Below are 19,602 nucleotides of genomic sequence, written 5' to 3'. Positions count from 1 at the left end.
ACAAAAAATACTGAGAATCTTCACCGTCAAGTATGGTGAAATCCCCAAAGACTGAAAGATAACATTACTTAATCCAGTCTAAGGAGTAAACAAGTCACTCAATAACCTTCCTTGATTCATAACCGCCCCTGAAGAAAAGAATTCCTTTCCTTGTTTGATTCTTGTCAACTCTTTCTAGAAAAAAATCAAGAGGAAAGGAAAGTATCCAGTTACAGTGACCACATGGCCTAATGGACATGTCATCTGACTTCAGATCAGAAGATTGAGGTTTTGAGTCCCTTTGTGGTTGACAGGTTAGCTTTATTGAAGGAAAGAACCTCAAGTGTATAAATTGTTCACTCTGGCTGGATTAAATTCTCCGACAAATTTTGTCGGGAAAGTAGCCCACCAGAGGCCGGTTAGCTCAGATGGTTAGAGCGTGGTGCTAATAACGCCAAGGTCATGGGTTCAATCCCCATACTGGCCATTAACTTTGAAAAAGATACCAGTTCTAATTCTCCAAGGAGGAAACAAAGAATCCCATTTGAACCCTTACCTTTGACTGAGACCAGTTTTCAATAGTGTTCTCCTTACCCTCTGAAATGTATTGATTTCTTGTTTGGTAGGGATATCTAAAGAATTATGTCGTTACAAGGACCACGTGGACAAGGCGTCTGACTTCGAATCAGAAGATTGAGGGTTCGTGTCCCTTCGTGGTTGACACGTTAGCTTTGTTGACGGTAAGAACCCCAAGTGTATAAATTGTCCAATCTAGCTGGATTAAGTTCTCTGACAAAGTTTGTTATGAGGATAGTCAAGGCAGGCTGGTTAGCTATGGTTAGAGCATGGTGCTAATAACACCAAGGTCATGGGTTCAATCCCCATACTGGCCATTTACTTTGAAAAAGACACCAATTCTAATTCTCCAAGGAGGAAACAAAGAATCCCATTTGAACCCTTACCTTTGACTGAGACCAGTTTTCAATAGTGTTTTCCTTACCTTCAACTGAGACCAGTTTTCAATAGTGTTCTCCTTACCCTCTGAAATGTATTGATTTCTTGTTTGGTAGGGATATCTAAAGAATTATGTCGTTACAAGGACCACGTGGACAAGGCGTCTGACTTCGAATCAGAAGATTGAGGGTTCGTGTCCCTTCGTGGTTGACACGTTAGCTTTGTTGACGGTAAGAACCCCAAGTGTATAAATTGTCCAATCTAGCTGGATTAAGTTCTCTGACAAAGTTTGTTATGAGGATAGTCAAGGCAGGCTGGTTAGCTATGGTTAGAGCATGGTGCTAATAAAGCCAAGGTCATGGGTTCAATCCCCATACTGGCCATTTACTTTGAAAAAGACACCAATTCTAATTCTCCAAGGAGGAAACAAAGAATCCCATTTGAACCCTTACCTTTGACTGAGACCAGTTTTCAAAAGTGTTTTCCTTACCTTCAACTGAGACCAGTTTTCAATAGTGTTCTCCTTACCCTCTGAAATGTATTGATTTCTTGTTTGGTAGGGATATCTAAAGAATTATGTCGTTACAAGGACCACGTGGACAAGGCGTCTGACTTCGAATCAGAAGATTGAGGCTTCGTGTCCCTTCGTGGTTGACACGTTAGCTTTGTTGACGGTAAGAACCCCAAGTGTATAAATTGTTCACTCTGGCTGGATTAAGTTCTCCGACAAATTTTGTCGGGAAAGTAGCCCACCAGAGGCCGGTTAGCTCAGATGGTTAGAGCGTGGTGCTAATAATGCCAAGGTCATGGGTTCAATCCCCATATACGCCATTTACCTTGAAAAAGACACCAATTCTAATTCTCCAAGGAGGAAACAAAGAATCCCATTTGAACCCTTACCTTTGACTGAGACCAGTTTTCAATAGTGTTTTCCTTACCCTCTGAAATGTACTGATTTCTTGTTTGGTAGGGATATCTAAAGAATTGTGCAATTACAGGGACCACATGGCCTAATGGACAAGGCGTCTGACTTCAAATCAGAAGATTGAGGGTTCAAGTCCCTTCGTGGTTAGCTTTGTTGACGGTAAGAACCCCGGTAATACACAGTAAGTGTATAAATTGTCCACTCTAGCTGGATTAAGTTCTCTGACAAAGTTTGTTATAAGGATAGTCAAGGCAGGCTGGTTAGCTATGGTTAGAGCATGGTGCTAATAACACCAAGGTGTTACTGGCCAATTACTGAATGATACATATACTGTAATACATTCCATAGAAGAGAGAAAGCACAAAAAATACTGAGAATCTTCACCGTCAAGTATGGTGAAATCCCCAAAGACTGAAAGATAACATTACTTAATCCAGTCTAAGGAGTAAACAAGTCACTCAATAACCTTCCTTGATTCATAACCGCCCCTGAAGAAAAGAATTCCTTTCCTTGTTTGATTCTTGTCAACTCTTTCTAGAAAAAAATCAAGAGGAAAGGAAAGTATCCAGTTACAGTGACCACATGGCCTAATGGACATGTCATCTGACTTCAGATCAGAAGATTGAGGTTTTGAGTCCCTTTGTGGTTGACAGGTTAGCTCTATTGAAGGAAAGAACCTCAAGTGTATAAATTGTTCACTCTGGCTGGATTAAATTCTCCGACAAATTTTGTCGGGAAAGTAACCCACCAGAGGCCGGTTAGCTCAGATGGTTAGAGCGTGGTGCTAATAACGCCAAGGTCATGGGTTCAATCCCCATACTGGCCATTAACTTTGAAAAAGATACCAATTCTAATTCTCCAAGGAGGAAACAAAGAATCCCATTTGAACCCTTACCTTTGACTGAGACCAGTTTTCAATAGTGTTCTCCTTACCCTCTGAAATGTATTGATTTCTTGTTTGGTAGGGATATCTAAAGAATTATGTCGTTACAAGGACCACGTGGACAAGGCGTCTGACTTCGAATCAGAAGATTGAGGGTTCGTGTCCCTTCGTGGTTGACACGTTAGCTTTGTTGACGGTAAGAACCCCAAGTGTATAAATTGTCCAATCTAGCTGGATTAAGTTCTCTGACAAAGTTTGTTATGAGGATAGTCAAGGCAGGCTGGTTAGCTATGGTTAGAGCATGGTGCTAATAACGCCAAGGTCATGGGTTCAATCCCCATACTGGCCATTTACTTTGAAAAAGACACCAATTCTAATTCTCCAAGGAGGAAACAAAGAATCCCATTTGAACCCTTACCTTTGACTGAGACCAGTTTTCAATAGTGTTTTCCTTACCTTCAACTGAGACCAGTTTTCAATAGTGTTCTCCTTACCCTCTGAAATGTATTGATTTCTTGTTTGGTAGGGATATCTAAAGAATTATGTCGTTACAAGGACCACGTGGACAAGGCGTCTGACTTCGAATCAGAAGATTGAGGGTTCGTGTCCCTTCGTGGTTGACACGTTAGCTTTGTTGACGGTAAGAACCCCAAGTGTATAAATTGTCCAATCTAGCTGGATTAAGTTCTCTGACAAAGTTTGTTATGAGGATAGTCAAGGCAGGCTGGTTAGCTATGGTTAGAGCATGGTGCTAATAAAGCCAAGGTCATGGGTTCAATCCCCATACTGGCCATTTACTTTGAAAAAGACACCAATTCTAATTCTCCAAGGAGGAAACAAAGAATCCCATTTGAACCCTTACCTTTGACTGAGACCAGTTTTCAAAAGTGTTTTCCTTACCTTTGACTGAGACCAGTTTTCAATAGTGTTTTCCTTACCTTCAACTGAGACCAGTTTTCAATAGTGTTCTCCTTACCCTCTGAAATGTATTGATTTCTTGTTTGGTAGGGATATCTAAAGAATTATGTCGTTACAAGGACCACGTGGACAAGGCGTCTGACTTCGAATCAGAAGATTGAGGGTTCGTGTCCCTTCGTGGTTGACACGTTAGCTTTGTTGACGGTAAGAACCCCAAGTGTATAAATTGTCCAATCTAGCTGGATTAAGTTCTCTGACAAAGTTTGTTATGAGGATAGTCAAGGCAGGCTGGTTAGCTATGGTTAGAGCATGGTGCTAATAACGCCAAGGTCATGGGTTCAATCCCCATACTGGCCATTTACTTTGAAAAAGACACCAATTCTAATTCTCCAAGGAGGAAACAAAGAATCCCATTTGAACCCTTACCTTTGACTGAGACCAGTTTTCAATAGTGTTTTCCTTACCTTTGACTGAGACCAGTTTTCAATAGTGTTCTCCTTACCCTCTGAAATGTATTTATTTCTTGTTTGGTAGGGATATCTAAAGAATTATGTCGTTACAAGGACCACGTGGACAAGGCCACGTGGACAAGGCGTCTGACTTCGAATCAGAAGATTGAGGGTTCGTGTCCCTTCGTGGTTGACACGTTAGCTTTGTTGACGGTAAGAACCCCAAGTGTATAAATTGTTCACTCTGGCTGGATTAAGTTCTCCGACAAATTTTGTCGGGAAAGTAGCCCACCAGAGGCCGGTTAGCTCAGATGGTTAGAGTGTGGTGCTAATAATGCCAAGGTCATGGGTTCAATCCCCATACACGCCATTTACTTTGAAAAAGACACCAATTCTAATTCTCCAAGGAGGAAACAAAGAATCCCATTTGAACCCTTACCTTTGACTGAGACCAGTTTTCAATAGTGTTTTCCTTACCCTCTGAAATGTACTGATTTCTTGTTTGGTAGGGATATCTAAAGAATTGTGCAATTACAGGGACCACGTGGCCTAATGGACAAGGCGTCTGACTTCGAATCAGAAGATTGAGGGTTCGAGTCCCTTCGTGGTTAGCTTTGTTGACGGTAAGAACCCCGGTAATACACAGTAAGTGTATAAATTGTCCACTCTAGCTGGATTAAGTTCTCTGACAAAGTTTGTTATAAGGATAGTCAAGGCAGGCTGGTTAGCTATGGTTAGAGCATGGTGCTAATAACACCAAGGTGTTACTGGCCAATTACTGAATGATACATATACTGTAATACATTCCATAGAAGAGAGAAAGCACAAAAAATACTGAGAATCTTCACCGTCAAGTATGGTGAAATCCCCAAAGACTGAAAGATAACATTACTTAATCCAGTCTAAGGAGTAAACAAGTCACTCAATAACCTTCCTTGATTCATAACCGCCCCTGAAGAAAAGAATTCCTTTCCTTGTTTGATTCTTGTCAACTCTTTCTAGAAAAAAATCAAGAGGAAAGGAAAGTATCCAGTTACAGTGACCACATGGCCTAATGGACATGTCATCTGACTTCAGATCAGAAGATTGAGGTTTTGAGTCCCTTTGTGGTTGACAGGTTAGGTCTATTGAAGGAAAGAACCTCAAGTGTATAAATTGTTCACTCTGGCTGGATTAAATTCTCCGACAAATTTTGTCGGGAAAGTAGCCCACCAGAGGCCGGTTAGCTCAGATGGTTAGAGCATGGTGCTAATAACACCAAGGTCATGGGTTCAATCCCCATACTGGCCATTTACTTTGAAAAAGACACCAATTCTAATTCTCCAAGGAGGAAACAAAGAATCCCATTTGAACCCTTACCTTTGACTGAGACCAGTTTTCAATAGTGTTTTCCTTACCTTCAACTGAGACCAGTTTTCAATAGTGTTCTCCTTACCCTCTGAAATGTATTGATTTCTTGTTTGGTAGGGATATCTAAAGAATTATGTCGTTACAAGGACCACGTGGACAAGGCGTCTGACTTCGAATCAGAAGATTGAGGGTTCGTGTCCCTTCGTGGTTGACACGTTAGCTTTGTTGACGGTAAGAACCCCAAGTGTATAAATTGTCCAATCTAGCTGGATTAAGTTCTCTGACAAAGTTTGTTATGAGGATAGTCAAGGCAGGCTGGTTAGCTATGGTTAGAGCATGGTGCTAATAACGCCAAGGTCATGGGTTCAATCCCCATACTGGCCATTTACTTTGAAAAAGACACCAATTCTAATTCTCCAAGGAGGAAACAAAGAATCCCATTTGAACCCTTACCTTTGACTGAGACCAGTTTTCAATAGTGTTTTCCTTACCCTCTGAAATGTATTGATTTCTTGTTTGGTAGGGATATCTAAAGAATTGTGCAATTACAGGGACCACGTGGCCTAATGGACAAGGCGTCTGACTTCGAATCAGAAGATTGAGGGTTCGAGTCCCCTCGTGGTTAGCTTTGTTGACGGTAAGAACCCCGGTAATACACAGTAAGTGTATAAATTGTCCACTCTAGCTGGATTAAGTTCTCTGACAAAGTTTGTTATAAGGATAGTCAAGGCAGGCTGGTTAGCTATGGTTAGACCATGGTGCTAATAACACCAAGGTGTTACTGGCCAATTACTGAATGATACATATACTGTAATACATTCCATAGAAGAGAGAAAGCACAAAAAATACTGAGGATCTTCACCGTCAAGTATGGTGAAATCCCCAAAGACTGAAAGATAACATTACTTAATCCAGTCTAAGGAGTAAACAAGTCACTCAATAACCTTCCTTGATTCATAACCGCCCCTGAAGAAAAGAATTCCTTTCCTTGTTTGTTTCTTGTCAACTCTTTCTAGAAAAAAATCAAGAGGAAAGGAAAGTATCCAGTTACAGTGACCACATGGCCTAATGGACATGTCATCTGACTTCAGATCAGAAGATTGAGGTTTTGAGTCCCTTTGTGGTTGACAGGTTAGCTCTATTGAAGGAAAGAACCTCAAGTGTATAAATTGTTCACTCTGGCTGGATTAAATTCTCCGACAAATTTTGTCGGGAAAGTAGCCCACCAGAGGCCGGTTAGCTCAGATGGTTAGAGCGTGGTGCTAATAACGCCAAGGTCATGGGTTCAATCCCCATACTGGCCATTAACTTTGAAAAAGATACCAATTCTAATTCTCCAAGGAGGAAACAAAGAATCCCATTTGAACCCTTACCTTTGACTGAGACCAGTTTTCAATAGTGTTCTCCTTACCCTCTGAAATGTATTTATTTCTTGTTTGGTAGGGATATCTAAAGAATTATGTCGTTACAAGGACCACGTGGACAAGGCGTCTGACTTCGAATCAGAAGATTGAGGGTTCGTGTCCCTTCGTGGTTGACACGTTAGCTTTGTTGACGGTAAGAACCCCAAGTGTATAAATTGTCCAATCTAGCTGGATTAAGTTCTCTGACAAAGTTTGTTATAAGGATAGTCAAGGCAGGCTGGTTAGCTATGGTTAGAGCATGGTGCTAATAACACCAAGGTGTTACTGGTATACAAGTATGGTGAAATCCCCAAAGACTGAAAGATAACATTACTTAATCCAGTCTAAGGAGTAAACAAGTCACTCAATAACCTTCCTTGATTCATAACCGCCCCTGAAGAAAAGAATTCCTTTCCTTGTTTGATTCTTGTCAACTCTTTCTAGAAAAAAATCAAGAGGAAAGGAAAGTATCCAGTTACAGTGACCACATGGCCTAATGGACATGTCATCTGACTTCAGATCAGAAGATTGAGGTTTTGAGTCCCTTTGTGGTTGACAGGTTAGCTCTATTGAAGGAAAGAACCTCAAGTGTATAAATTGTTCACTCTGGCTGGATTAAGTTCTCCGACAAATTTTGTCGGGAAAGTAGCCCACCAGAGGCCGGTTAGCTCAGATGGTTAGAGCATGGTGCTAATAACGCCAAGGTCATGGGTTCAATCCCCATACTGGCCATTTACTTTGAAAAAGACACCAATTCTAATTCTCCAAGGAGGAAACAAAGAATCCCATTTGAACCCTTACCTTTGACTGAGACCAGTTTTCAATAGTGTTTTCCTTACCTTTGACTGAGACCAGTTTTCAATAGTGTTCTCCTTACCCTCTGAAATGTATTTATTTCTTGTTTGGTAGGGATATCTAAAGAATTATGTCGTTACAAGGACCACGTGGACAAGGCGTCTGACTTCGAATCAGAAGATTGAGGGTTCGTGTCCCTTCGTGGTTGACACGTTAGCTTTGTTGACGGTAAGAACCCCAAGTGTATAAATTGTCCAATCTAGCTGGATTAAGTTCTCTGACAAAGTTTGTTATGAGGATAGTCAAGGCAGGCTGGTTAGCTATGGTTAGAGCATGGTGCTAATAACACCAAGGTCATGGGTTCAATCCCCATACTGGCCATTTACTTTGAAAAAGACACCAATTCTAATTCTCCAAGGAGGAAACAAAGAATCCCATTTGAACCCTTACCTTTGACTGAGACCAGTTTTCAATAGTGTTTTCCTTACCTTCAACTGAGACCAGTTTTCAATAGTGTTCTCCTTACCCTCTGAAATGTATTGATTTCTTGTTTGGTAGGGATATCTAAAGAATTATGTCGTTACAAGGACCACGTGGACAAGGCGTCTGACTTCGAATCAGAAGATTGAGGGTTCGTGTCCCTTCGTGGTTGACACGTTAGCTTTGTTGACGGTAAGAACCCCAAGTGTATAAATTGTTCACTCTGGCTGGATTAAGTTCTCCGACAAATTTTGTCGGGAAAGTAGCCCACCAGAGGCCGGTTAGCTCAGATGGTTAGAGTGTGGTGCTAATAATGCCAAAGTCATGGGTTCAATCCCCATACACGCCATTTACTTTGAAAAAAACACCAATTCTAATTCTCCAAGGAGGAAACAAAGAATCCCATTTGAACCCTTACCTTTGACTGAGACCAGTTTTCAATAGTGTTTTCCTTACCCTCTGAAATGTACTGATTTCTTGTTTGGTAGGGATATCTAAAGAATTGTGCAATTACAGGGACCACGTGGCCTAATGGACAAGGCGTCTGACTTCGAATCAGAAGATTGAGGGTTCGAGTCCCTTCGTGGTTAGCTTTGTTGACGGTAAGAACCCCGGTAATACACAGTAAGTGTATAAATTGTCCACTCTAGCTGGATTAAGTTCTCTGACAAAGTTTGTTATAAGGATAGTCAAGGCAGGCTGGTTAGCTATGGTTAGAGCATGGTGCTAATAACACCAAGGTGTTACTGGCCAATTACTGAATGATACATATACTGTAATACATTCCATAGAAGAGAGAAAGCACAAAAAATACTGAGAATCTTCACCGTCAAGTATGGTGAAATCCCCAAAGACTGAAAGATAACATTACTTAATCCAGTCTAAGGAGTAAACAAGTCACTCAATAACCTTCCTTGATTCATAACCGCCCCTGAAGAAAAGAATTCCTTTCCTTGTTTGATTCTTGTCAACTCTTTCTAGAAAAAAATCAAGAGGAAAGGAAAGTATCCAGTTACAGTGACCACATGGCCTAATGGACATGTCATCTGACTTCAGATCAGAAGATTGAGGTTTTGAGTCCCTTTGTGGTTGACAGGTTAGCTCTATTGAAGGAAAGAACCTCAAGTGTATAAATTGTTCACTCTGGCTGGATTAAATTCTCCGACAAATTTTGTCGGGAAAGTAGCCCACCAGAGGCCGGTTAGCTCAGATGGTTAGAGCATGGTGCTAATAACGCCAAGGTCATGGGTTCAATCCCCATACTGGCCATTTACTTTGAAAAAGACACCAATTCTAATTCTCCAAGGAGGAAACAAAGAATCCCATTTGAACCCTTACCTTTGACTGAGACCAGTTTTCAATAGTGTTTTCCTTACCTTCAACTGAGACCAGTTTTCAATAGTGTTCTCCTTACCCTCTGAAATGTATTGATTTCTTGTTTGGTAGGGATATCTAAAGAATTATGTCGTTACAAGGACCACGTGGACAAGGCGTCTGACTTCGAATCAGAAGATTGAGGGTTCGTGTCCCTTCGTGGTTGACACGTTAGCTTTGTTGACGGTAAGAACCCCAAGTGTATAAATTGTCCAATCTAGCTGGATTAAGTTCTCTGACAAAGTTTGTTATGAGGATAGTCAAGGCAGGCTGGTTAGCTATGGTTAGAGCATGGTGCTAATAACGCCAAGGTCATGGGTTCAATCCCCATACTGGCCATTTACTTTGAAAAAGACACCAATTCTAATTCTCCAAGGAGGAAACAAAGAATCCCATTTGAACCCTTACCTTTGACTGAGACCAGTTTTCAATAGTGTTTTCCTTACCCTCTGAAATGTATTGATTTCTTGTTTGGTAGGGATATCTAAAGAATTGTGCAATTACAGGGACCACGTGGCGTAATGGACAAGGCGTCTGACTTCGAATCAGAAGATTGAGGGTTCGAGTCCCCTCGTGGTTAGCTTTGTTGACGGTAAGAACCCCGGTAATACACAGTAAGTGTATAAATTGTCCACTCTAGCTGGATTAAGTTCTCTGACAAAGTTTGTTATAAGGATAGTCAAGGCAGGCTGGTTAGCTATGGTTAGAGCATGGTGCTAATAACACCAAGGTGTTACTGGCCAATTACTGAATGATACATATACTGTAATACATTCCATAGAAGAGAGAAAGCACAAAAAATACTGAGGATCTTCACCGTCAAGTATGGTGAAATCCCCAAAGACTGAAAGATAACATTACTTAATCCAGTCTAAGGAGTAAACAAGTCACTCAATAACCTTCCTTGATTCATAACCGCCCCTGAAGAAAAGAATTCCTTTCCTTGTTTGATTCTTGTCAACTCTTTCTAGAAAAAAATCAAGAGGAAAGGAAAGTATCCAGTTACAGTGACCACATGGCCTAATGGACATGTCATCTGACTTCAGATCAGAAGATTGAGGTTTTGAGTCCCTTTGTGGTTGACAGGTTAGCTCTATTGAAGGAAAGAACCTCAAGTGTATAAATTGTTCACTCTGGCTGGATTAAATTCTCCGACAAATTTTGTCGGGAAAGTAGCCCACCAGAGGCCGGTTAGCTCAGATGGTTAGAGCGTGGTGCTAATAACGCCAAGGTCATGGGTTCAATCCCCATACTGGCCATTAACTTTGAAAAAGATACCAATTCTAATTCTCCAAGGAGGAAACAAAGAATCCCATTTGAACCCTTACCTTTGACTGAGACCAGTTTTCAATAGTGTTCTCCTTACCCTCTGAAATGTATTTATTTCTTGTTTGGTAGGGATATCTAAAGAATTATGTCGTTACAAGGACCACGTGGACAAGGCGTCTGACTTCGAATCAGAAGATTGAGGGTTCGTGTCCCTTCGTGGTTGACACGTTAGCTTTGTTGACGGTAAGAACCCCAAGTGTATAAATTGTCCAATCTAGCTGGATTAAGTTCTCTGACAAAGTTTGTTATGAGGATAGTCAAGGCAGGCTGGTTAGCTATGGTTAGAGCATGGTGCTAATAACGCCAAGGTCATGGGTTCAATCCCCATACTGGCCATTTACTTTGAAAAAGACACCAATTCTAATTCTCCAAGGAGGAAACAAAGAATCCCATTTGAACCCTTACCTTTGACTGAGACCAGTTTTCAATAGTGTTCTCCTTACCCTCTGAAATGTATTTATTTCTTGTTTGGTAGGGATATCTAAAGAATTATGTCGTTACAAGGACCACGTGGACAAGGCGTCTGACTTCGAATCAGAAGATTGAGGGTTCGTGTCCCTTCGTGGTTGACACGTTAGCTTTGTTGACGGTAAGAACCCCAAGTGTATAAATTGTCCAATCTAGCTGGATTAAGTTCTCTGACAAAGTTTGTTATGAGGATAGTCAAGGCAGGCTGGTTAGCTATGGTTAGAGCATGGTGCTAATAACGCCAAGGTCATGGGTTCAATCCCCATACTGGCCATTTACTTTGAAAAAGACACCAATTCTAATTCTCCAAGGAGGAAACAAAGAATCCCATTTGAACCCTTACCTTTGACTGAGACCAGTTTTCAATAGTGTTTTCCTTACCTTCAACTGAGACCAGTTTTCAATAGTGTTCTCCTTACCCTCTGAAATGTATTGATTTCTTGTTTGGTAGGGATATCTAAAGAATTATGTCGTTACAAGGACCACGTGGACAAGGCGTCTGACTTCGAATCAGAAGATTGAGGGTTCGTGTCCCTTCGTGGTTGACACGTTAGCTTTGTTGACGGTAAGAACCCCAAGTGTATAAATTGTCCAATCTAGCTGGATTAAGTTCTCTGACAAAGTTTGTTATGAGGATAGTCAAGGCAGGCTGGTTAGCTATGGTTAGAGCATGGTGCTAATAAAGCCAAGGTCATGGGTTCAATCCCCATACTGGCCATTTACTTTGAAAAAGACACCAATTCTAATTCTCCAAGGAGGAAACAAAGAATCCCATTTGAACCCTTACCTTTGACTGAGACCAGTTTTCAAAAGTGTTTTCCTTACCTTCAACTGAGACCAGTTTTCAATAGTGTTCTCCTTACCCTCTGAAATGTATTGATTTCTTGTTTGGTAGGGATATCTAAAGAATTATGTCGTTACAAGGACCACGTGGACAAGGCGTCTGACTTCGAATCAGAAGATTGAGGCTTCGTGTCCCTTCGTGGTTGACACGTTAGCTTTGTTGACGGTAAGAACCCCAAGTGTATAAATTGTTCACTCTGGCTGGATTAAGTTCTCCGACAAATTTTGTCGGGAAAGTAGCCCACCAGAGGCCGGTTAGCTCAGATGGTTAGAGCGTGGTGCTAATAATGCCAAGGTCATGGGTTCAATCCCCATACACGCCATTTACTTTGAAAAAGACACCAATTCTAATTCTCCAAGGAGGAAACAAAGAATCCCATTTGAACCCTTACCTTTGACTGAGACCAGTTTTCAATAGTGTTTTCCTTACCCTCTGAAATGTACTGATTTCTTGTTTGGTAGGGATATCTAAAGAATTGTGCAATTACAGGGACCACGTGGCCTAATGGACAAGGCGTCTGACTTCGAATCAGAAGATTGAGGGTTCGAGTCCCTTCGTGGTTAGCTTTGTTGACGGTAAGAACCCCGGTAATACACAGTAAGTGTATAAATTGTCCACTCTAGCTGGATTAAGTTCTCTGACAAAGTTTGTTATAAGGATAGTCAAGGCAGGCTGGTTAGCTATGGTTAGAGCATGGTGCTAATAACACCAAGGTGTTACTGGCCAATTACTGAATGATACATATACTGTAATACATTCCATAGAAGAGAGAAAGCACAAAAAATACTGAGAATCTTCACCGTCAAGTATGGTGAAATCCCCAAAGACTGAAAGATAACATTACTTAATCCAGTCTAAGGAGTAAACAAGTCACTCAATAACCTTCCTTGATTCATAACCGCCCCTGAAGAAAAGAATTCCTTTCCTTGTTTGATTCTTGTCAACTCTTTCTAGAAAAAAATCAAGAGGAAAGGAAAGTATCCAGTTACAGTGACCACATGGCCTAATGGACATGTCATCTGACTTCAGATCAGAAGATTGAGGTTTTGAGTCCCTTTGTGGTTGACAGGTTAGCTCTATTGAAGGAAAGAACCTCAAGTGTATAAATTGTTCACTCTGGCTGGATTAAATTCTCCGACAAATTTTGTCGGGAAAGTAGCCCACCAGAGGCCGGTTAGCTCAGATGGTTAGAGCGTGGTGCTAATAACGCCAAGGTCATGGGTTCAATCCCCATACTGGCCATTAACTTTGAAAAAGACACCAATTCTAATTCTCCAAGGAGGAAACAAAGAATCCCATTTGAACCCTTACCTTTGACTGAGACCAGTTTTCAATAGTGTTTTCCTTACCTTCAACTGAGACCAGTTTTCAATAGTGTTCTCCTTACCCTCTGAAATGTATTGATTTCTTGTTTGGTAGGGATATCTAAAGAATTATGTCGTTACAAGGACCACGTGGACAAGGCGTCTGACTTCGAATCAGAAGATTGAGGGTTCGTGTCCCTTCGTGGTTGACACGTTAGCTTTGTTGACGGTAAGAACCCCAAGTGTATAAATTGTCCAATCTAGCTGGATTAAGTTCTCTGACAAAGTTTGTTATGAGGATAGTCAAGGCAGGCTGGTTAGCTATGGTTAGAGCATGGTGCTAATAACGCCAAGGTCATGGGTTCAATCCCCATACTGGCCATTTACTTTGAAAAAGACACCAATTCTAATTCTCCAAAGAGGAAACAAAGAATCCCATTTGAACCCTTACCTTCGACTGAGACCAGTTTTCGATACTGTTTTCCTTACCCTATGAAATGTATTGATTTCTTGTTTGGTACTGAAATCTAAAGAATTATGCAGTTACAGGGACCACATGGCCTAATGGGCAAGGCGTCTGACTTCAAATCAGAAGATTGAGGGTTCCAGTCCCTTCATGGTTAGCTTTGTTGACGGTAAGAACCCCAAGTGTATAAATTGTCCACTCTAGCTGGATTAAGTTCTCTGACAAAGTTTGTTATAAGGATAGTCAAGGCAGGCTGGTTAGCTATGGTTAGAGCATGGTGCTAATAACACCAAGGTCATGGGTTCAATCCCCATACTGGCCAATTACCGAATGATACATATACTGTAATACATTCCATAGAAGAGAGAAAGCACAAAAAATACAGTGTTAACCCTGAAGTTAACTCGCTTAACCCTCCGGAGCAGATTATATTCGAGATATGAGATCAACCTGTGCAACTCTCCGCACACCAACCAATCAGATCTTTTGATTGTGGAGCTCCCACAGCTCATGGAGAGGGGGGAGGAGGGAGAGAGAGACCCTTCATGTGTCCCATATAATAACATTGTAGTCCGCTAAGTTAATGATTATTTTTTAACTGATATCATCCTTAATCCTTCAACAGAGACTAAAAAAAGCACCGGAGCCTTTGAGTTGTGTTTTAAGATGTTAAATTTTAAATATCTTCTTATGGCTTTGAATTCTATTATCTTATTAATGTTTAGTGTCTCCATACCGCTTTGTCTGTTATCGTCAGAACTGCAGCTGAACTATAACTTCTCAAGCTGTTATAATCGTCACATGAAAGAGTGGGAGCAACAAATTCAGTTCAGAGAAAAAACAGGAGTTATTTTCGTCAGTTCTAACGTGAACTAATGATGGGAATTTTTTTTTTTTCAATAAGCCGTAGTTTGCACATTAATACTGACCAAATTTTCTTTTAACTGCCAATTGTTCTCCCTGAATTTTTCCCGCAGCTGTGTAACTTTAGTCTCTGTGAGCCTGTTTGTTTTAAACATCTTTATATTATTAATATAGTTTGTTCAGAGTTTGTTAGATATGACGATCTGCTGACGGGAGACGCAGTTATGCTTGTGATATGTTAGTGTAAGCTAATTCCGCCCCTTTTATGTGAACGCGCTCTTGGAAACTCGAGGGTAATTTATCAGGTTGATAACCAGCTTCTTATAACTGTTAATCAGGATCTCTTATGTTAGGGTTAGTGTAGCCAGATAACCCAAAGATACCCTGGGTATGTTATTCTCGGTTGGGCCTGTACTACGAAGCGGGATTTGGGGATAGCGAGGTAATTTCAGGTTTAACCCTGGGTTTTCAATCCTACAAAGATCGTTCACTTGTTACCTGGGTATATCGTCATGGTAACTTATGCTGCTTATTTTTGAGATATGTGATCAACCTGTGGAAATCTCTGCACACTGATCAATCAGATCTTTTGATCGTTGAGCTCCCACAGCTCATCGAGAGGGGGGAGGAGGGAGAGAGACCCTTCGTGTGTCCTGTATAATAACATTATAGTCCGCTAAATTAATGATTATTTTTAAATTGATATCATCCTTAATCTTTCAACAGAGACTAAAATAAAAAAAAGCACTGGAGCCTTTGAGTTGTGTTTTTAAGTTGTTAAATTATGAATAGCTTCTAATGGCTTTGAATTATATTTTCATATGAATGTTTAGTGTCTCCATGCCGCTCTGTCTGTTATCGTCAGAGCTGCAGCTGAAATACAACTTCTCAAACTATTATACTCGCCACATGAAAGAGTAGGAGCAACAAAATCAGTTAAGAGAAAAAAACATGAGTTATTAGGTCAGTTCTAAGGTGAACTAATGATGGGAAAAAAAATGTTTTTAATAAGCTGTAGTTTGGACATTAATACTCGACTTATCAGGTTGATAATCAGCTTCGTATAACTGTTAATCACGGTCTCTTATGTTAGGATTAGTATTTATTTTACATATTTAAAACACATTTAAAATCATCGTTGTTAGACTAGCAGTTCAACGCTGCTCGCTGCCTTCAATGCGACATATTGCACAGCCTGACTTCATATTTTCTCTTGTCTTAAATATTGCAAAAGGGAGTTTTTTTTAAACAGGAATGCTCTAGAACCTCAATAAGTTCTCCTACAAAGTTTGTTGAGAAAATAGTCCAACAGGTTGTCATGTCTAACAAACTATGAACAAAGAGGTTTAAGACAAACAGGCTCCCAAAGACTAAAGTTACAGCAACAAATGCAGAAAAAAACAAAAATCATCAAGTATGTGCAAACTACCCCGTGTTGTTATTTTTTTCCCATAGTTAACTCACCTTAGAACTTGATATAATACTTCCTGTTTTTTTACTTTAAATGAATGTGTTGCTTTGACTCATTAATGTGCCATGTTCTGAGGATAACAAACAGAGCGGCCTGGGGACACTAAACATTTGTATGAAAATGTAATTCAGAATTTATAAAGAGTAGGTAATTCTGGTTTAATGTTTGTTCCATTGGATCCTGGATATTTGGATCCAAAATGATGTAAGATGAAGACCAGAATTCATAGTATGCATTTTTTCCTTTTTCTTTTTGCAGTAGGTTTGCTGAATGTTACACCTGTTGTGAAATTGTGAAGAGATTCATATTTTTGCTTTTTTCATCTATTTGAAAGTTTTTATTAAATTGTGAACTTCCAAGTCAAGTCCTGATCTAAACAACACAAAAATGTACTACAAAAAAAAAAAAAAGATAATATCTCAGAAAATACCCTACTTGTCTCTGAGCGGTGGAGATTCATAAAGTTTTTAATTTGGATTCCTTTCCTGTGGAAAATGTAGAAAATATTGTACCAGACATCTACAGTGAAACGGTGCATACATAAAAACCTTCTAATCTTAGTTTTGGGTTTGACTGTTTGATTGCTTTACTGAGGAGACCAATTAGATTAAATTAAACTAAAGCTGATTAAGGGGAAGTTTAAAGGGTGAAGTGGCTTTTATAGACTGACACACATTTAGAGTTCTGCATCCGTTTTCTCTTTGCCTCTATTTTTTTGTGAAATATATGAAATAAAAATGCAATAAATAAATGAATACCATTTAAGGTTTGCTTAGAGCCTTTGTAAAATAAAAGTCAAATTGTATTATAGCTGAAGAGATGTCCCTTATGTTACAAAGAAACAGTCTACAAAGACTCCACTCTGACATAACTCATACAGAAGACAAAAACAAAGGGCTCTAGGTCATCTTTAATGTGTGCAAATTTTACAGACCTGAGACAATATGATGAATCCGCCACAAGGTGTCAGCAGAGGAACAATAGAAAGGTTCTCTGCGAGTGAGAGAGGGCAACGGTTAAGTGAGGCGGACAAAAGAGTCAGAGAGCAGTTGAGCCTCTCATTCAGCTGTTATGAATCTGAATTATATGGGTATCTCTTCTTTCCCCTAAAGTATAATCTACTTAAGCCTTACCGTAGCTACTGATGAGATTCAAATCCAAAAATTAAATTACCCATATCTCACTGCTTAACCGAACTGAAGGTACACACTGCTGCTATTAAACAGATTTTAAAGAGATGAGTAAAGACAGAAAGCAAGGCCACAACATCTTATTGATTAAACCTAATAAAAATCTGCTCAGGAGCTCTGCACAAATGTACACTGGCTTTGTGTACGGGTCGTCACTCATCCACATATGTTCATTTTGATATTTTCAGGGCCCTTCTCACAAGAGGGGGCTTTGTACCCCGTCCTATTTTTCCTCCCAGTCTGGTAGGTAAAATGGCTTCACTGTTATAAAAACAACATGACAATGGGGAAATGGAAAGATCATGAACAGCAAAATCATGAATAAAATAAATATGTTGTTCTTTCATTGAATTTATATTAACCTGCTTAATTAAAAAAAAGAGCTCATTAGCAGGGTCGCACAAAAGACATTGCAGTAAATGCACTTTTATCAACTGTTGCCTGGATCTGATAAAAAAAATGTCTAACTTTTCTGTCTAATGATGTAATGCTGACAGATCACAGAATGACAGCTATGTGTCTACAGAATGAGTATACACATACACACACTGGACATCTCAGCTTTAGTTAGTTAAGATTAAACTAGACCCAACAACAATCATGAAATCCAAGAAGTTACAGTCTTTGATTTTTTTTGGGGGGGGGGGGGAATAAAAAGGGAGCAACTATACTCAATTTGAAGCATTTAGCAAATCCATGAAGTGATCATTAAAACATTTTATCATGCCTTGCTCTTTTAATTCATCTTAATCTGCATATTTTAATTATTTCAAGCTTTAAGATGAGGTGCTGCACATTATTCTCTCAACATTAAAATCACCAGAACAGAAGGAAGGTCAAACCACCATGCAATTCACAAAATGCTTCAGTGGTCATTTGTAACCTCTAGTGTTACAGGATTTCTTAAGGCCTTAATTATTACGTTTTGAAACATTATTGCATATGTTAATTCCACTTAATTGATCATTTTCATAAACAAAGCATGAGCTAAATACATCTTTTTCTACTCTCATTGTAAAAGCATTTAAAAGGGCTTCTAGCTACCGTGTTTTTGATAAAATCAGTCTTCAGTAGATGAAATATGCTCAGACGATATGAAACCATAGATATTTAAATCATTCATTACTTTCAGTGGGAACTTCTTGTCCTGGTCCAATAGCTGAGCCCAGTCTTATGTTCTTTAATCTGTCAATCAAACTCCACAAAGAGCACAGATGAAATGATCCTGTTCAAGGTTAAAGGAAGATTTGGCTAGGTCTTGGAGACTGAAAAGTGGGCTCTGGTATCAAAATCACTGTTGTTCACTCAACCAACCTTCTTACTCAGAGGTTAAGAGGTGCTTTATAAGCAACAGCTCATCCCGTTCATCTGAAGAGTCTCAATTCAACAGCAGAATATGTTACACAGCAGCTTCAATCCGACTCACTTCAGCGATATGAGCCCGAAAAAGAAATTGATTTTTTGTGATGTACTTGCAATTAACGGGGATTAAGTTTACCGAAATAAAAAAATCATGATGCAGATTTTTTAAAAGTGAAAAGCAATGCTTTGTTAGGTCTGTCCTCCAGAGGAGAAGAAAACAACTTTTACAGTTTTTGTTGAATGGAAGTTGGATTGATCACTTCTGATACGCATCAGAAGTCAAGAACTCTAAACATGAGTTGGCTTTAACAACACAGCATCAAGCAGATGTGTTGCTCAAGTTGAAATGTTTGATCTATTACGGATTGTTAAGCTGCACTTTTATGTAGCTATCTGTTTAAATAAAGACAAATATATCATGTATGGTCAACAGGGTACCCCGTGCACAGCCTAAACACGCTCCCAGGTGCTCACGGTTGCAGGATCAAATCATGAAAAAACAGAAGTCTGTGCACACTGAAAATAGCTTCACTATATTTTTATTGTGCGCGAACAACGCGTTTCACCTGTAGCTTCTTCAGGTGATTGTGCTGGGCGAACCGGAAGAAGCTAAAGGTGAAACGCGTTGTTCGCGCACAATAAAAATATAGTGAAGTTATTTTCAGTGTGCCACGGACTTCTGTTTTTTCACAAATATATCATTTTTAGATTACTGCTGATGGGACAATGTCATTAGCGTGAATAATGTTCCATGTTGTTTTTTGCTGTCCACATGGGCTATTTCTCTGTCACAC

At 39.8% G+C, this 19,602-nt stretch overlaps 15 non-coding genes across 15 annotated transcripts; all 15 read left to right on the top strand.

Annotated features, from left to right (window-relative positions):
- The first annotated feature begins 392 nt into the window (after positions 1–392).
- On the top strand, positions 393–466 carry trnai-aau (transfer RNA isoleucine (anticodon AAU)). Its single transcript has one exon. It is a non-coding gene; the product is annotated as a tRNA-Ile (tRNA).
- Positions 467–1,690: 1,224 nt separating this feature from the next.
- trnai-aau (transfer RNA isoleucine (anticodon AAU)) lies at positions 1,691–1,764 on the top strand. The gene has a single exon. It is a non-coding gene; the product is annotated as a tRNA-Ile (tRNA).
- Positions 1,765–2,610: 846 nt separating this feature from the next.
- Positions 2,611–2,684, top strand: trnai-aau (transfer RNA isoleucine (anticodon AAU)). Its single transcript has one exon. It is a non-coding gene; the product is annotated as a tRNA-Ile (tRNA).
- Positions 2,685–4,404: 1,720 nt separating this feature from the next.
- trnai-aau (transfer RNA isoleucine (anticodon AAU)) lies at positions 4,405–4,478 on the top strand. The gene has a single exon. It is a non-coding gene; the product is annotated as a tRNA-Ile (tRNA).
- A 168-nt stretch (positions 4,479–4,646) lies between these two features.
- On the top strand, positions 4,647–4,719 carry trnar-ucg (transfer RNA arginine (anticodon UCG)). Its single transcript has one exon. It is a non-coding gene; the product is annotated as a tRNA-Arg (tRNA).
- Positions 4,720–5,324: 605 nt separating this feature from the next.
- On the top strand, positions 5,325–5,398 carry trnai-aau (transfer RNA isoleucine (anticodon AAU)). Its single transcript has one exon. It is a non-coding gene; the product is annotated as a tRNA-Ile (tRNA).
- Positions 5,399–6,010: 612 nt separating this feature from the next.
- On the top strand, positions 6,011–6,083 carry trnar-ucg (transfer RNA arginine (anticodon UCG)). The gene has a single exon. It is a non-coding gene; the product is annotated as a tRNA-Arg (tRNA).
- Positions 6,084–6,688: 605 nt separating this feature from the next.
- trnai-aau (transfer RNA isoleucine (anticodon AAU)) lies at positions 6,689–6,762 on the top strand. Its single transcript has one exon. It is a non-coding gene; the product is annotated as a tRNA-Ile (tRNA).
- A 757-nt stretch (positions 6,763–7,519) lies between these two features.
- trnai-aau (transfer RNA isoleucine (anticodon AAU)) lies at positions 7,520–7,593 on the top strand. The gene has a single exon. It is a non-coding gene; the product is annotated as a tRNA-Ile (tRNA).
- A 1,060-nt stretch (positions 7,594–8,653) lies between these two features.
- Positions 8,654–8,726, top strand: trnar-ucg (transfer RNA arginine (anticodon UCG)). The gene has a single exon. It is a non-coding gene; the product is annotated as a tRNA-Arg (tRNA).
- Positions 8,727–9,331: 605 nt separating this feature from the next.
- trnai-aau (transfer RNA isoleucine (anticodon AAU)) lies at positions 9,332–9,405 on the top strand. The gene has a single exon. It is a non-coding gene; the product is annotated as a tRNA-Ile (tRNA).
- Positions 9,406–10,695: 1,290 nt separating this feature from the next.
- On the top strand, positions 10,696–10,769 carry trnai-aau (transfer RNA isoleucine (anticodon AAU)). The gene has a single exon. It is a non-coding gene; the product is annotated as a tRNA-Ile (tRNA).
- Positions 10,770–12,399: 1,630 nt separating this feature from the next.
- On the top strand, positions 12,400–12,473 carry trnai-aau (transfer RNA isoleucine (anticodon AAU)). The gene has a single exon. It is a non-coding gene; the product is annotated as a tRNA-Ile (tRNA).
- A 168-nt stretch (positions 12,474–12,641) lies between these two features.
- On the top strand, positions 12,642–12,714 carry trnar-ucg (transfer RNA arginine (anticodon UCG)). The gene has a single exon. It is a non-coding gene; the product is annotated as a tRNA-Arg (tRNA).
- Positions 12,715–13,319: 605 nt separating this feature from the next.
- trnai-aau (transfer RNA isoleucine (anticodon AAU)) lies at positions 13,320–13,393 on the top strand. Its single transcript has one exon. It is a non-coding gene; the product is annotated as a tRNA-Ile (tRNA).
- The last annotated feature ends 6,209 nt before the right edge of the window (positions 13,394–19,602 follow it).

The sequence above is a fragment of the Labrus bergylta genome, chromosome 10, assembly GCF_963930695.1.
Source record: "Labrus bergylta chromosome 10, fLabBer1.1, whole genome shotgun sequence".
NCBI lineage: Eukaryota > Metazoa > Chordata > Actinopteri > Labriformes > Labridae > Labrus > Labrus bergylta.
The sequence above is the reverse complement of the archived record's forward strand: the minus strand, read 5'-3'. Positions and strand labels throughout refer to the sequence as shown.